The following is a 14,811-nucleotide window of genomic DNA, read 5'->3' as shown; positions in this document are numbered from 1 at the left end:
TGAGAGAAGAAGACATGGAATAAAATGCTAGAAATATCAGAGTGAGGCTGCCTAACCAGTGATCACTGGCTTCCATGTCACATCTCCATGGCTACTGGCTGCTAGAACTTCACCCAGCTAGGAAGTGTGGTATAGTAACTTTGAGCCAGAGGGGTCCTATGTGGTTGGCTCCCCCATTGCCTTATAGGCTCTAAAGTGTATCATCAGTTGCCCTGAGTATGGGTGCAGGCCTAAATCCAGAGCTGGGGTGATGGACCTGGAGCAGGTCTTAGGGCAGAGCTTTAGGGACAGGGCCTGAGGGGTTCAGACCAGCTCTGCTTTTAATAAACAACCCTGAAAAGCCAGTGCCCCCATTTCCCAACCCCCTCCTAATGTTTCCTGTTTGGAACAAAGGGGAAAAGCATTGCCCTTTTAACCATTGCTAAGGTAGATTCCCGAGGTGTAGCCACAGACGCAGGATGGCATTTATGTGGGTGTAAAATGGAAGAGAACCAGTGGAGTTTCCTGTGGCAAGTCCCTAAGGTCCCCGGGGAGGAGAGCGAGGGCTTTGGACAGACGTTCAGAAGGCAGGTCCTTCCGCTGTGCACATCAGCTGTGCTGCTTTCACATCCTTCTTTTAAAAATTATTTCTTACATTTACTTACTTATTTATGTGCATGAATGTTTTGCCTGCATGTATGTACATGTAGCACATGTGCCTCTGATGTCTTGGGATGTCAGAAGAGGGTATCGGATCCCCTGGAACTGGAGTTATACATGGTTGTGAGCCACCATGTGGGTGCTGGGGGTCAAACCTGGGTGCTCTGGAAGAGCAGCAAGTGCTCTAACGGCTGAGCCATCTCTCCAGCCCGGTACCCTCCTTTCTTATCTGTACTTAAATAATTGGTTGTTCTCCAGCATCTTGTGTTTATTTGCCTAAGTGAGAGTTACCAATATAATTAATTGGGCACTGTTTCCTTAACTGCCAAAGGTTTGTTTCTAGTAAATTAGCTATTTGAGCTTATCTGTTTATGTGTAGTCCCTCTTGATATGTACCCATGGCCCTCCACAGCAGTCACTAAGCCCTCTTCCTGGGTTCTCTGGGCCCAGTGTTCCCTAGGTCCTGATTGGTGATGTGCCCACCATCCTTAAGGCTTCTTCTGTCACTTAGGAGTCACCATTCCCTTAAGTCCTGATCTAGCTGGCCCCTCTGCAGCATCTTGGCATGTCCTTAGCATGCACAGATGCTGTGTCAGGTTGCTGCTGCCACAGGCTTGCCTGCCTCTCCCCACTGGCAAGGCTGAGTCTAGAGCTATTTAAGTCCCAGCTCTAAGCACAGGCTGCGCCTATGGCAGATGCTCAGCAAATGCTAGCTAGATGGATCTGTAGGTTTCAGTAGGAGAATAAATTGCTGAGGACCAGTCAGGGACCAGAATATGAAGCAGGCTGTTGGTATTGGATCTGTGCCTCATTGAGGAGCTGTCACGAGCGGTTCATCTCAGAGAGCAGTTCAGACCTGAGCTAAAAAGACTCATAAATGTCTGAAGCTTTGAGGTACTACAAGGGTATCAAATAGTATTATTTATAGGAAAACACACCAAACAGAGTTGAATATAGCACCTCTTGACTAGAACACTAGGATTTCAGTGACAGATAAACAGTTCACCTTGATGTTAACTTGGCCCACAGCAGCATCCCTGGTGACCTGTGTCCTGGTTTGGAACAAGTTGTTTGGTAGGTGTTAGAAGGAAGACCCAAGGTGCTGTGGATGAACACCTCAGGTGCTTCTCCAGGTGACCCTTGCTTTCATCTTATTTTTAAGCAGGAGCATATCTGACTTTGTTCAAAGCACACATCAAGGCAGGAAGACTGTGCCACCATCTGCAGTTACAGTGTTGAGGGCTTCCCTCTGGTTTGAGCTTTACAGGCCTCCCTGTGGAGCACAGCAGCCACGATTGCACCTTTTCTCCTTAATGAGGAGGTGGGGCAGAAGCAGGGGCCTGAGGCCTTCTGCCACCTGCCACGTTTACTTGTGTGGAGTATGAAAGCTAGCTGCAGACACCCAGGACCAGTTAGAAAGGAGGTCTGGGGAGGCAGAAGGTGGAGCTAGAGTTTCAGAGTCCAGTATCAGTGGGAAGAAAAGCAGGTTTAGGTTTTGGGTATCAGGAGTCCTGTTGACTTGCAGAGTGGTCAGCGAGGACGAAGCTGGGCACTGCAGAGGAGCGGCTTGAGGCAGCATGCTTCTGTTCTCAGCCATCATCCTAGGGCGGCAGAGACTGCTGAAATGGGGTGGAGGTTGTATAGTTTGCTGTTGGCTGCATCGAGGATGGAGAGCTAGACCTGGAAATATCTGGGAGTTCCCACCTCACATTTTTCCTTTGGACCTTGACACCCTTCTGAAAGCAGCTTCACTGAACATAGTGTACTAGTGTCTGCTCATCCATCTGTCTCCCACTTAGCTGTACTTTCTTCTTAGGAAGAACGCCAGGGAATGCTGCTTCGCCTGTGCACCCTCCCAGGGTCTTCAGCCTCGCTTAAGCATTTTGTGTGGCTCCAGCTCAGTGTCAGGGGTCACTAGTAGCTGTGCAGTCAGACTTCCAGAGCAAGAAGTGCCTTTGCAGTTATCTAGCCAATTCCTGCTCAGCACTAAAATAACAGCCACTGCCTTGGCTCCCAGAAGAGCAGGCCTCTGAACACAAACAGCCAGGAAGAAGTGTACTGCCCCTGCCGATGTAACCCCTCTTGTCCATGGAGGTTATCAGCTACCATTTTGTTTCTCCTGCCTTGGTATGGCAGAGAGCTATGGGGGCAGGAAGTCAAGTCCTGCTCCCTGCAGATGGACTGCTGTGGAAGGACCCACCCAGTACGTCCCTTCCTTTCTTGAGAAAATAAGGAAGTCATATTTTGCCTTAACCCTGTGTTTCACACTTTACAGAGGACAGACTCATAGAACTCAACTTCTGACCTCAGAGACGTGAGTCTCTTTTGAGAGTCAGTGTTTGCTCTGACCCCATTCTTAGTGCTCAGTATTCTTTCCCTGCCTTACTTTGAGTTAGGATTCTGAACAGCAAGCCCATATGAAAGGCCATGGTGCTACCACAGCAGCGTCAGGGTGCCAAGCAGGCGTTTAGCTGACAGTGAACCAGAGAACATGAATGTTCCTAACATAGAGAAGGGCTCCCGCTCTGTCTGGCAAAGGAGCCAGTGGCTTTTCTGCATTTTCTCTGAGGAGAAGCCTCAATGGCAAAGATTGCATTTCCTGTGGACCCAGCTCATAGAACCATAGCAAAGGAAGAGTTAAAGCATGCAGCCTCTCTGTGGACCTCATTTATGTGGTGCCCGCTGATGGTGCAGGGTTCACGTGTCCACCAGGCACACATCGTACATAAGGAGGAACCTGACATAGTGCTGCCTGGTGCCATCGTGTGTTACTCCTGGCACCTCTAGAATACCTCATTCTTGTCACTGTGTACAGTACTGAAACTTTTCAGCTTTTACCATTTTGATGTTGTTGTCATTGGGAAAATTCTTATACACTAACTAAGAATCCAAATTTAGGGACTGGAGAGATGGCTCAGAGGTTAAGAGCACTGACTGCTTTTCCAGAGGTCCTGAATTCAATTCCCAGCAACCACATGGGGGCTCACAACCATCTATAATAAGATCTGGTGCTCTCTTCTGGCCTGCAGGCAAACATGCAGTCAGAACACTACTTTAAAAAAAAAAAAGAATCCAAATCTAGCTTGAGAAGCAGACTCATATTTTCAGATGGAAAGACCTGTGTGTTTAAGGTGGCACAGAAAGCTACACCGCGCCAGCCGTCTGCACTGCTGGTGGCGCGGGCTCTGGCGGTCCGTCTGCTTTTGTTTGCACTTCCTGGGCTAGGTGAGCTTCAGCATCTTTTCATGTCCTAGTTCTTGTGCCTCCTCAGTCTGCCTTTTACATCCTACCTTGGGTCTCAGAGACACAGGTCTTGCTTCTTCCAGTCCCTCCTCTGTACAGGGCCCATCTAAGAGCAGCGCCTGAGAACACTTGTGGATAGAGCAGAGATGAAATCTGCTCCCACCCCCCACATTGCTCTGGTACCTGCAGCAGAGGCCAGAGGCCTGGGCCTCTGTGGCTACTCCCCGGCCTTGGTCTCCTGCTAAGCTGCAGTGACTCTAATGGGCCAGCAGTTGGACTTGCTGTGCTCAGGGTGTTGGGGCTCCACCCAGTGTCACCATTTATTCCCAAGCTCCTTTCAGACTTTAATCCTGCTGCCAGGACTAAGAACAACTCCAAAGAGTGGATGTCTGGCACTCTTCTGTGATGCTCTAGTTAGGTTTTTGGCACCTCAACACGTTAGGTCATCTGGGAAGAGCAAACCTCAACCGAGAAATTGCCTCTATCATATTGACTAGTAGGCAATCTGTGGACATTTTCTTGATTAATGATGTGGGACGATTCACTGTGGGTGGTTCCATCCCTACACACATGGTCCTCTGGTATATAAGAGTAAACTTAGTCACCTGTGGGAGTGTTTCCTTTAGGCCTCTATGTGTGTCTTCTTAACTTGGGTCTCCCTGGCTTTACTCTGTTACGGACTATAGCTGTAAGCTAAAGGAACCCTTTTCTTCCCAAGCTGCTTTTGGTCATGGTGATTATCTCAGCAATAAAACCCAACTAATACATGTGAGGTTAGGGTAGAAATACCCCTCTCAGCTTTCAGGCCCTTATTGAGTGAAAGTCAGAGAAGCTTTTCATTGTTTCTGTGGCCTTGTTGGAGAAGTTTTTCATTGTTTCTCTTCTTACTAAAGAGTCTCAAAGCATTTTAAGTATAAAGAATTTCAGATCCTCCAGGACTGGGAGGTTGGAGTTATGCCTGGGCAGGGACTTTGTGTTCATTGTGTTCTTTAGTGTCTTAGGTGTAGAGAGCCTGCAGGCAGCACTGAGCATCCTCAGTGAGCTGAGGGGCCACCAGGATACTTTGGTCTCTGCCTATCTCATCAGAAGTTGCCGAAGAAACCAGCAATGGTGGACTCTCGTCAGAGGCTGTCTTTGCTCCAGCAGACCCTGTGCCTGAGACAGGGGTAGGGGCGCTAGTGGGTGTGTTTCGAGTGTTAGAATCAGGCAAGAGAGTCAGTGGAAGCCACCAGCACCAGTAGGCGAGGAAGCACTTTCTCTTTATGACACTTGGAGTTTTAGCGATCAGTCCCTGTTCTCCTCTCTGGAGCTGGAAGGCCTCCAGGTCCTTTTCTCCCTGGCGCCTCCTTGCTGCTTTTGCTTTTCAGCTCAGCTCAACAACAGTGGAACCCACTGTCTCAGCTGGAGTCAAAGTTACTAGCCCATTCCAGCTTGCCTTCCAGACTTTTCCCACTTGGGCCACCCTTCCGCCTCTGTTCCACCCCCACCTCACCCCTGAGTCTGGGAACTCTTTCCTTCCTGGTGAACTCTGGCTCAATGTCAATCTTGGCTCTTGTATAGAGTCAGTTTAGACTAATGTGTGCCTGCTGTCTGATCCTTTTTTTTTTGTAAGAAACACAGTGGAGCCCTATCTTATCAACTTTGTATCTTCCACAGTCACTAATAAACCTGATTGGTTTATTGTTATAAATAATTGTTGAATTATTAGTCTAAGAAAATAATTTCTTATAAACTTCTGTTTTCTGTGTCTGGATTCCTGTGCTGCAAGCAGGTTTTTCCCTGTTTGGTTTTGTTTTCCTGGTCACTATGCTTTCATAAATTTGGTTGTACATGGATTTATTTTAGCATCTTTTTTTCTTTAGGTATGGGAGGGACTCGGTTTGCAGCCTTTCCCCCTCCTTCTGGTCTGCTGACTCCCTATACCTTCTAGTTTGTGCCTAGAGTTGAGTTCATACAGGCTTTTGCTACCACATTCATTTAGCATGGGTTCCAGCTGAAGGTGACCAGTCCATGAGTAAAGCCAGCAGAAGATCCACTTAGTATGCATGTTGGAAGCGGCCACATAAGGGAGAGCCATGGAGAGCCTTGCACATTATGGGTGAACACCTGGGGAGGGGATAGGTCAGGATTCACCTGCGGGGGTCTTTCAGTCCCCAGAGTGTGCACATACCTGTATAAGAACAGCACTGCCACCCACCTCAACAAGGCAATTGTAACACTTGGGACTGTGAGAAGAAGTGCGGACAGACATATTCAGTGTAAGGTACTGAGCGTGGAGAGCGTGTGAGTGGGCCATGGCTGGTGTGATACAAACAAACCTGCTAATCCTGTGAGCTGAAGGTTGTCAGACGATGCCATAAGGAGATACACAGGTGATCAGGGAGTCTCCCTGGAAGAGGTGGGTCTGTGGAGTGTGGGGATGAGCCTGCAAACAGGAGGATGCTAGACTCCTCAGACCTGGCAGAGCAGGGAGAGTGGACGCTCCACACACACAAGTGGCTGAGAGACAGGAGCCTATGACTGTGTCCAGCAGGATTCCCTATCCACATTTCATTGAAGACTTGTAGGCTTTTGCAGCTTAAGGCAGACACATTATAAGTGATTTAGGATTTGTGGCTGATTTTAGAAGACATGGGTTGGAATGGAGAACACAGTGAGGGACAGGTGCCTGTGGAAAGAGGGGCAAACTTAGACAGTGGTTCCTTAGTGCAGAAGGCTATAAGGAAGAGAGGCCTGGGGTGGGGATCCCCTTTTGTTATATGTCTAGAGACACGATTCCTAATCAGAGTTGTCCAGGGACTCTCAGCAATATCTGGAAACATTTTGGTAGTCACACCTGGCTGAGAGAGGGTTGCTATGGCAATGGAAAGAGGCCTGGTAATCTAGCCCCTTCTGGCTTCCTTTTTGTTTCCTTTGGTAGCCTCAGCTGGTCCCAGAAGCACACAGGGATGAGTTCCCAGCACCGAGTGATGTGTTCTAGATGGCCTTGGGCCCAGACTGAAGAACTGGCCTAGGGCAGTGGGGCGTTCTCATTGCTTATTTGGCTACTTGTTTAAATGGCCACCTCCTCCCTTCATAGTCTCAAGCGATGCCTCCTGGTGTGTCCGCAGTCATGACATGCCTTGTTGCCCCTTCAACGTTAGGCCTGGACCTGTGGAGTTTTTGTCCTGGGCTCTGGGTCCCACTTACCTTGCCTAATAGGTGTTCTTGTGACCCTTGCACTCCTTGAAGACTCAGAGACACTGCTTGTGCCTAGGCTGTATGTAGCTGTGTTTCTTGTCACCAGCCATCTTATAGAATCATCCCAGAATCAGTCTGCCTGGCCCTGCTACTCAGGGCACTTAGCACATGTGGTTCCCCTCTGGTGAAGAACGCCTGGGTGCCAGCATACACGAACAGCAGAAGAAAGAAGACTGCAGTATCCACGTGGAGGTGGAGGGAGGAGATCCTCCAGGGGTGGATCTTGTAGAATGTGCTGCCTCTCAAGACCCTCCCAGACGGTATGTAGGAAGGGCAGACTGGTCTGCCATAGGACTGCCACGCAGGCTGAGGTTATGCCACATGGGTGACAGATGTTTGACACCCAGACCCGTGTCTTGTGTGAGAAGGCAGAAGGGTCACCCTCCTCCTGGAGAGAGCAGCCATGAAGCTTTGCTTCTAAGAGGAAGAAGGCAAGTGCAGCCTATGAGCAAACGCGAGCCGTGCCTCCCCTCCCCCAGGAGGCCAGGAAGAGGGTAGCAGGAGGGGCGGTGTGATTACATTCATGGAAATGAGCCTGCTAGAGAGGAGCCGCGCACGAGTGTCAGCTGCTGCTGCATCCCCGGGGCTGCGCCAGCCTTCCCCACCAGGCTCCGCTCACTCCCGCCCGCTGTTTGGCCATTCGGCTTTTGTCTCCTCTGGACGCCTCCTCCCCTGCCCTTGTGTGCTGGCACTCAAATGCTGTCCTTGCTCCAGCTCTCCCTGCACCCAGAGCTGGGAGAGCTCCGAGAAGCCTGGGCCTGTGGGGTTGCTGTACAGATCCACCATGGCCTCTGACATGAAGAACTGCAGACCAGCTGAGGTTTTGATGTTGCTGCCCAGGGCTTGACAGGACACTGGGGCCAGAGAAGAGGGGACACGCCGCTGGTAAGATTCTAGTGGGTGTGCATGGAACTGGTCAGCAGCTCCCCCGTTTTGCCTAGATGCAGCCTCTCCCACCCTGCTCCCCATACCCTGCAGCAGGCAGCAGGAGCTGACGTGTGCCGCTGACTCTGCATGTCTGTCCTTGGATTCCCATCCCCTGCTCTCTCCTCTCAGGGATTTTCCAAGGTGCTTCTGGATAGGTATTCAATGATTTGTTGTTGTTTCTTCTTGGGCTGGGACTTAAGAGCAACCCAGTAACCAGTTCCCAGTTCTGGCTTTGATGAGGTTAAAAATAGGATAGCAGAAAAACCAAGGGGCAAATTCACAGCCAAATTGTCTAGATCTGCCCACCACTTGGGGTTTCCGCTGACTCGGGGGCCTTTGGACCTTCCTGGTTGGGGCAGCTGAGGTTCTAGCAGAACACACCAAGAAGAGCAAGATTTGACCCTAGGCCCTTTCCAGCTGCTCATCAGGGAGAAGGCTGGAGTATGCAGGAAAATCCAAGGTTGTATAAAGGACTGGTGTGCTGACAGTCTTTAGAGAGGAGGAAAAGTGACAGAGAAGTAACTTCTGAAAACCCCCAGTCTGCTTCTGTTCGGGATGCACAGGGGTGTGGTGGCCCAGCTGTGCAGTGTGATGGTGGCTGCAGCTGGCAGGCACCAGAATGACAGGGCTTAACCCAAAAGATAGTGTCCTCAGACCCCCAGAGGAAGGAGAGCTCACTGATCTGGGTTCCTGGGGGAGTAGGGAACTCTCTGGCTGTCCAAGAGCTAAGAACCCAGTGCTGTCCGGAAAGGGTCCAGAAGGTTCTTCCTCACCTAGGGGTCCCAGCTTTGTACTGTGTAGAGAAAGCGGGGATCCTGGTGCTGAAGAGAAGCCGCTGAGAACCCTGGCCGTGTCACTGCTCCTGCCTGGGATCTCTCAGCTATGATGATAGCTACTTGTTTGTTTTAATAATAAAATTTTTATAATAAAATTTGATGGCTTAGTTCTTGTTACTGCTTTGAAATTTGATCTCATTTTCCTTTGGTGAGTTGCCTAAATTATAGCACTCAAAATCAGTTTTGAGTTCTAGGATTTATTGGATAAATTGCATTGATTCTCTTCTCTAAATGATAGTAAAATATCTTCCTTTTGTGAGAATGTTCTCGGAGCCTTTAGAATACACATGAGGAAACTGGGGAAGAGAGGTCATGTTTTGCCCAAGGTCACAAAGAAGTCAGTGAAGTCCTGACTGGTGCTGGGCCCCCTCCCTTCCTCCTGTCCCTGGACAGTGTCCCCTCTGAACTCAACAGGCAAGGTTGAGGCAGAGGCTCTTGTTAAGGTATTCATCAAAGGGGCTGTCCCTGAGCCTTAAACACAGAACAAAAATCTTCCCTCAAAATGCAAAATGTGGCAATAAAATCTTTAATACTCTTACTTCTGAGCAGAGGCCTGGGTGTATTTGCCTGGAAAGAATGTAAACTAGAGCGTGTAAATGTCCACATTGGCAGTTTGCCCACCACATCTGTCTCGGAGGCCATTCATGCTTGCTGCATGTGGATTCAACAAGCCTGTGAGTGCATGAATTTCTTTAAAACTCATATAGTGCAGGAGCGTAGTGGATAAAGGGTGCTCTTTCAAGAACCAAATCATAGTAAAAAAGGCTCTAAACCGGAATCAAGAAGTTAGAATATGATCATTAAAATTTTTGTTTATTTTTAATTATGACAAAATTCATATAATATAAAACTTACCTAATCTTAACCATTTGAAGCATACAGTTAATGGTGCTGAACAATGGTGGTGTATCCATCCCCAGAAATGTCCCCAGAAAAGGTTACCACTCTGCCCCTGTTAATCTTCTCAGCCCACCCTCGCCTCCCCAAACCATCACTACTCTGTCTCTGGGGGTGCGAACCAAGAACCCTTAAGTAAGGGAAATCTCACATTGCCCATCATGTGATTGGGCATTTTACTGAGTGTCTTCAGGTTCATCTGGGTTATAGTGATGTCAGAACTTCCTTCCTTTTAAACCCCTGCTGGTGTATTCAGTTTTAGGAGGATTGTGAAGGCTTGACTCAGTAGGAAGGAATGGGATTAGTTCTCTAAAGCTGGCAGACTCCACAAAGGTGTGATGGGAATTTAGCACACTTCAGGCAGCACGTGTGTCACTAGGTCTCTGACTACGATCACACGCCTTTCCTGTGTTCACCTTCATCCTTCCATCCTGATCACTGTCCCAAGGACTGGAAACAATTCTGGCTTTTCTATGTGGCCTGGAGCATCAAAGCTGTGGGTTTCCATCTTTTGCTGTTACCTAAAGGATTCTTGGAAAGTAGGTTGCATTCTCAGTCCTTCTGAGTGACTCAGCCCCTTTACTTGTGAGTGGAGTTGAGGGAAAACAGACTCTCAAGACAGTGTAGCAGTGATCAGTAAGAAACTTGGTCCTGTCTTTGAACCTGCAGTTGCTAGCTGCTATGCCAGCCCCTCCTGCCTTGCCCCCCATTCCCTGTGGTTTCTGACTCACCGCTATATAGGCTTAGGGATGTCACTTTTCTCTGTGCTCCACTTCAGAGGGTTCCTTCAAGAAGCAGTCTGCCAGTTTACTGTTTGCTGAGGGACACACACTGATGAGATAGCTTGTTTTGGGCCACATAGCCAGTGAGTATGGACTGTGGGTGATAGGACCAAGTGACTTTATTCAGTTCCTGCTAAGCTGTTGGGTGCGGGCAGCGCCCAACAGATTTGGCTCACATTAACATGCATTTCTAAATTGTCCATGGCCTCTAGATCTCTGGACTGATGTTCCTCCAGGAAGGGAGAGTCTGCCATCCAGCTGTGAGCCAGCAGTAGTTGTAGGTAGGATGAACATCAGTGGTATGTAGGCAAAAGAGGAGAGTGAGCTGGATCTGTAGGTGAAGGGACCTGGTTCAGGTCAGGGTGCCCACTGAACCAGCTGTTCCATCTCTTTTCCTGAGCCGACGGTTACAGCAGTGGATGGGTAGTTCCATCTTACAGAGAGGCGAGCAGCTGCTTAGCATTGGTGTGGCTCCAGAACCTGAGTTCTTTCTAGTGCTTGCAAACTTTTGAAAGTGTAAGTCCCTGGGGTTTCCTGGGTGAAAAGGGGATATAGGCCCCTGGAGGGGACAGACCCTGGCCTCGTTGCTGAGGTTACACTGGCCAGGTTCATTCTGGGGCAGACAGTTGGTGGGTTGGTGCCTTGCTGTGGCTGGTGCTGCTGGCCTTCAGGGCTCCTCACACTGTGGACGTTTCAACAGCAGCTTGCTGTGTTTGTGCTCTTGGAACTCAGAGAGCCACTGTCCTCTGAGAGTAGGTGCTTGCTCTGTGGGGCGTGGGAAAACTTGGGCTTGGTTTTACCACCTCTGTAGCTCTTTAGGTTGCCGGAGGTGAGCCAAAGACAGGGAAGGGATGGGGAGAAGGAGAGAAAGGAAAAACCCATATACACGTTCATTCCAGGTCTGGATAGGAAAGGTAGCTTAGCAGGAAAGTTGCACGGAAATATGGGGGAGCCCTGCGGCCTGGGTTTGGGGCTATTACCATGGCAGCCATGCTTTGTCTATTTATCTTTTTCACAGTGAGGAAAAGGTGAGCCCTCCGAGAAGACCCATTTCTTGGTTACTCTTAAATGTCTCCCTGTAATACTGCATTAAATGGGGGACTCTGTGGATGCTGGTTAATAACTATGGTAATAATAATTAAAAACAAGGCAGGTAGTGCATTTTCAAGCCAGGCAGAGGGGTCTGAGGAGAGCAAGATGACCTCAAAAAGCACGAAGAAGGAAATCTGAGTTCCAAAGCACGCCTGCACCCGTGTGGCTGCTGAGTAGAACCTGACACGCCACAGGAGCTACATCCTCAGTGGGACCTCGTGTCACACCACTGGGCAGCTGCCATGGAACAGAACAGGGACTGCAGGGCTTTAGACCCGTGCCTGCCATCCTGTGCACATTTTCTCTTCGTTGGCTTGGAAAGAAGGCACCGTCTCTTTAAGACAGTTCTCCTTTGTATGCACTGGCTGGACCATATTTTAGCTCTGGGTTTCTGCCTACAGTTAAAATCTGCAAAGCAACATTTTTAAATAAATAAATGAAAGCTTCCCTTGTATGGCTTTTGCCTTTACAACTGGACACAATGGCTCCTTGTTGTTCGGCCACTTTAATCCCCTTCATTAAATTGGAACCTGGGAAAGGATTGGTGTGGAGACCAGTGCCGTACTGTTCCCTCTGCCTGCCGGCTGGACACCTTACAAATTAACCTCAGAGCATGGGTTCCTGGCCCTCAGGCTCAGGAAAGGGTGAGTCCTGGTGTGGCAGGAGGCTCCTCTGATCTGTCTCCATTGTGCTCTGACTGCGGCAAGGACAACCTGCTGCCCTGCCCAGTGGCCATTCTTTTAGAGAAAAGGGTTTAGCCGCCTCCTGGCACAGAAGCATGGCTATAGCACGTGGCAGCGGGGGAAGGGAAGTTGTTTGTTGTTCTGCCATCTGGCCTGCCGGAGAGCTCTTGTGCAGTTTAACCCTGGCGGACCATGGGGTTAGATAGCCTTTCCTGCTGGTTCTCCCTGGTTCTGTAGACTGGGTGACCCAGTGTCCCTTGTCCTTCTCTCCCTTCTCCTTCCCAGCATGGTTCCACTGTTCATAGTGTCTGTGTTATCAGCCCAAGTCCCCGGAACCTTCACACCCCCAACACCCCAGCAATCATTTAGATCCTTTGTGTAAAATGAAGCAGTCATTGGGATTTGTTTTTTCCTCTGGCACAGAGGCTTGAACTAAAGATTTGCATTGGTAAGATTGGTGTTGTGTTGGTAAGGTTTGGTGTTGTATTGGTGTTGTTTGGTGCTGTGTTGGTATGGTTTAGTGCTGCATTGGTAAGGTTTGGTGCTGCGTTGGTAAGGTTTAGTGCTGCATTGTTAAGGTTTGTGCTGTATTGTTAAAGTTTGGTGTTGTGTTGGTAAGGTCTGGTGTTGTGTTGGTAAGATTTGGTGTTATGTTGGTGAGTTTCTGCAGGGGGAAGTACTTGTTAAAGTGTTATATTTGTCTCATCTTAGAACAAAATTCCAGGAGGATAAGATGAGATCTAGATTTTTTTTTTATTTCTTCTCCTAATTTCTTAGTTCTTCTTTGAACCAAAATGGAAGGAAGCATTGGTTTCAGGTTATTACATATTACAGAAGAAGTAACTTAGAGATCACATGGTTAGTGTCAGGAGACTGGATCAAAATGACAACAAATGTCATGGCTTTTTTGTTTTATTTTTAATGTCTTTTATAACTGCAAACTGGCTAGAAGCCATTTGTGTGACTGCAAGGACACAGAGTCCTTTTCCCTGGAAACTCTGGATTAGTATGTCAGACATGTGACATGTGAATATTCATGGTAGCCCCATCAGTCCATTCTGAGGCTGTCTCAAGTGAGTCGTGGGCTCCTTGGTGTTAGTCTGCCTGCGTCTTCAGTGGCTTGTTACTGTGTCAGAGCCAGGAATGAACTCCCACTTCCTCTGTCGTGGACAGAGGCTCCAACGCGTCTTTTCTTCTTTTGAGTAGTTGCTGTGCCTTTTTTTCTTCTATTTTACCTTCGCAAGTCCCGTAAGTGTGTCTGCACTATGCTCTTCTCACTCTGGTCTTTTTACTCAGGCTCTTGCTTCCTTTGTCCCTCTTCCCTGCAGTGGGGACCCTGACTCTCTCCCATCACACCTGTCTTGTCCATTGTTGCCATGATAAGAACTGTTCTTCCCAGGTGAGCATTTTATGCTTTGCAAACAGACTGATAGTGCAAGAGACACTGAGCGAGCTGCTCTAGCATCCCGGGCTGCCCAGACTCTCACTGACTTCCTCCCAGTATTCTTTTTCCTATTGTGTTAGGAGAAGGTGAAACATGCCCATTTCACAAGCATTTCCCAGTATCCCCAAGACAGTATTGCTGTACAGCCCTTGCTGGCTTCAAACTCGGGCTGCCCCCTACCTCAGCGTCAGGATTTTTGGGGTCACAGACATGTGTTGCAAAAGAAGTAACTTAGAAATCTCATGGTTAGTATCAGGAGACTGGATCAAAACAAATGACAAATGCCATGACTTTTTTGTTTTATTTTTAATGTGTTTTTAATACACCCTGTTCTTCATTTGCAGTCGATTTTGTTTGTTGCAATACCCTTCCTGCAGTCCACAGCCTGCGTGCCAACCTGTTCTGCTCCCAGTCATTTGCCATCCTCAGGCTCCTGAATTGGCCCTGCCCCTTGTCCTACATTGTGCTCCTCTTGAAGTCAGTTTAGAGCATATGGCCAGGAGCCTGGCTCTCTGCTACTGAGGCATCTGATGACTCTGACTTATCCCCATCTTGGCTGAGGGTTGGGGTCCAAGAATTTTCACTTAGAATTTTGAAGACCTTCACACTCCTCACTGGACTGTGTGGATCTCTTCAGCTGCAGTCTGGTGAACCCCACTCCTGGCCCTGTAGAGGTCTGGGGCTATTTGCATCTATTTATTTCTCGATAGGACTTTAGTTTTTACTGTGCAGTGGACTGATTGGTGCTCACGTTCAGGTCTTTTCTTGTTGCTCTTCTTGTAGACTCAGGTTTGTCCTTTACACGTTTCTTGACATCTTTTTATTTAGATAGGAGGATTGAAAAAGGGAAAAAGGTTTAATTTAATTCGCAACACTGTGTTCTTTTTTCCTCTTTAATTGTCCCCTTTTCTAGAGTCTGGGTTTTGTTTTGTTTTAAAGAGCAGAGTTTTCTATTTGCTACAGGGTTTGTTTGTGGTCTTCCTCTTTCCCATTGTAGGTGTAATAAAAGGGAAAACTGTGGGGAGGTT

General features: G+C 48.5%; 1 protein-coding gene across 3 annotated transcripts in view; it reads left to right on the top strand.

Annotated features, from left to right (window-relative positions):
* Window positions 1-14,811, top strand: part of Cyth1 (cytohesin 1) — an 83,195-nt gene that overhangs the window by 39,765 nt on the left and 28,619 nt on the right. Inside the window, exon 1 of one of the 3 annotated variants that reach the window (XM_057773849.1) lies at window positions 7,449-8,007. The exons of the other annotated variants lie outside the window; for them this stretch is intronic. The gene's annotated coding sequence lies outside the window, so the exon portion shown is untranslated. Of the gene's footprint in view, window positions 1-7,448; window positions 8,008-14,811 lie in introns of those variants that run through there. 3 annotated transcript variants of the gene reach the window in all.

The sequence above is a fragment of the Chionomys nivalis genome, chromosome 7 (genome assembly GCF_950005125.1).
Source record: "Chionomys nivalis chromosome 7, mChiNiv1.1, whole genome shotgun sequence".
Taxonomy (NCBI): domain Eukaryota; kingdom Metazoa; phylum Chordata; class Mammalia; order Rodentia; family Cricetidae; genus Chionomys; species Chionomys nivalis.
Note: the sequence above shows the minus strand (reverse complement) of the source record. Positions and strands in the feature narration are given on the sequence as shown.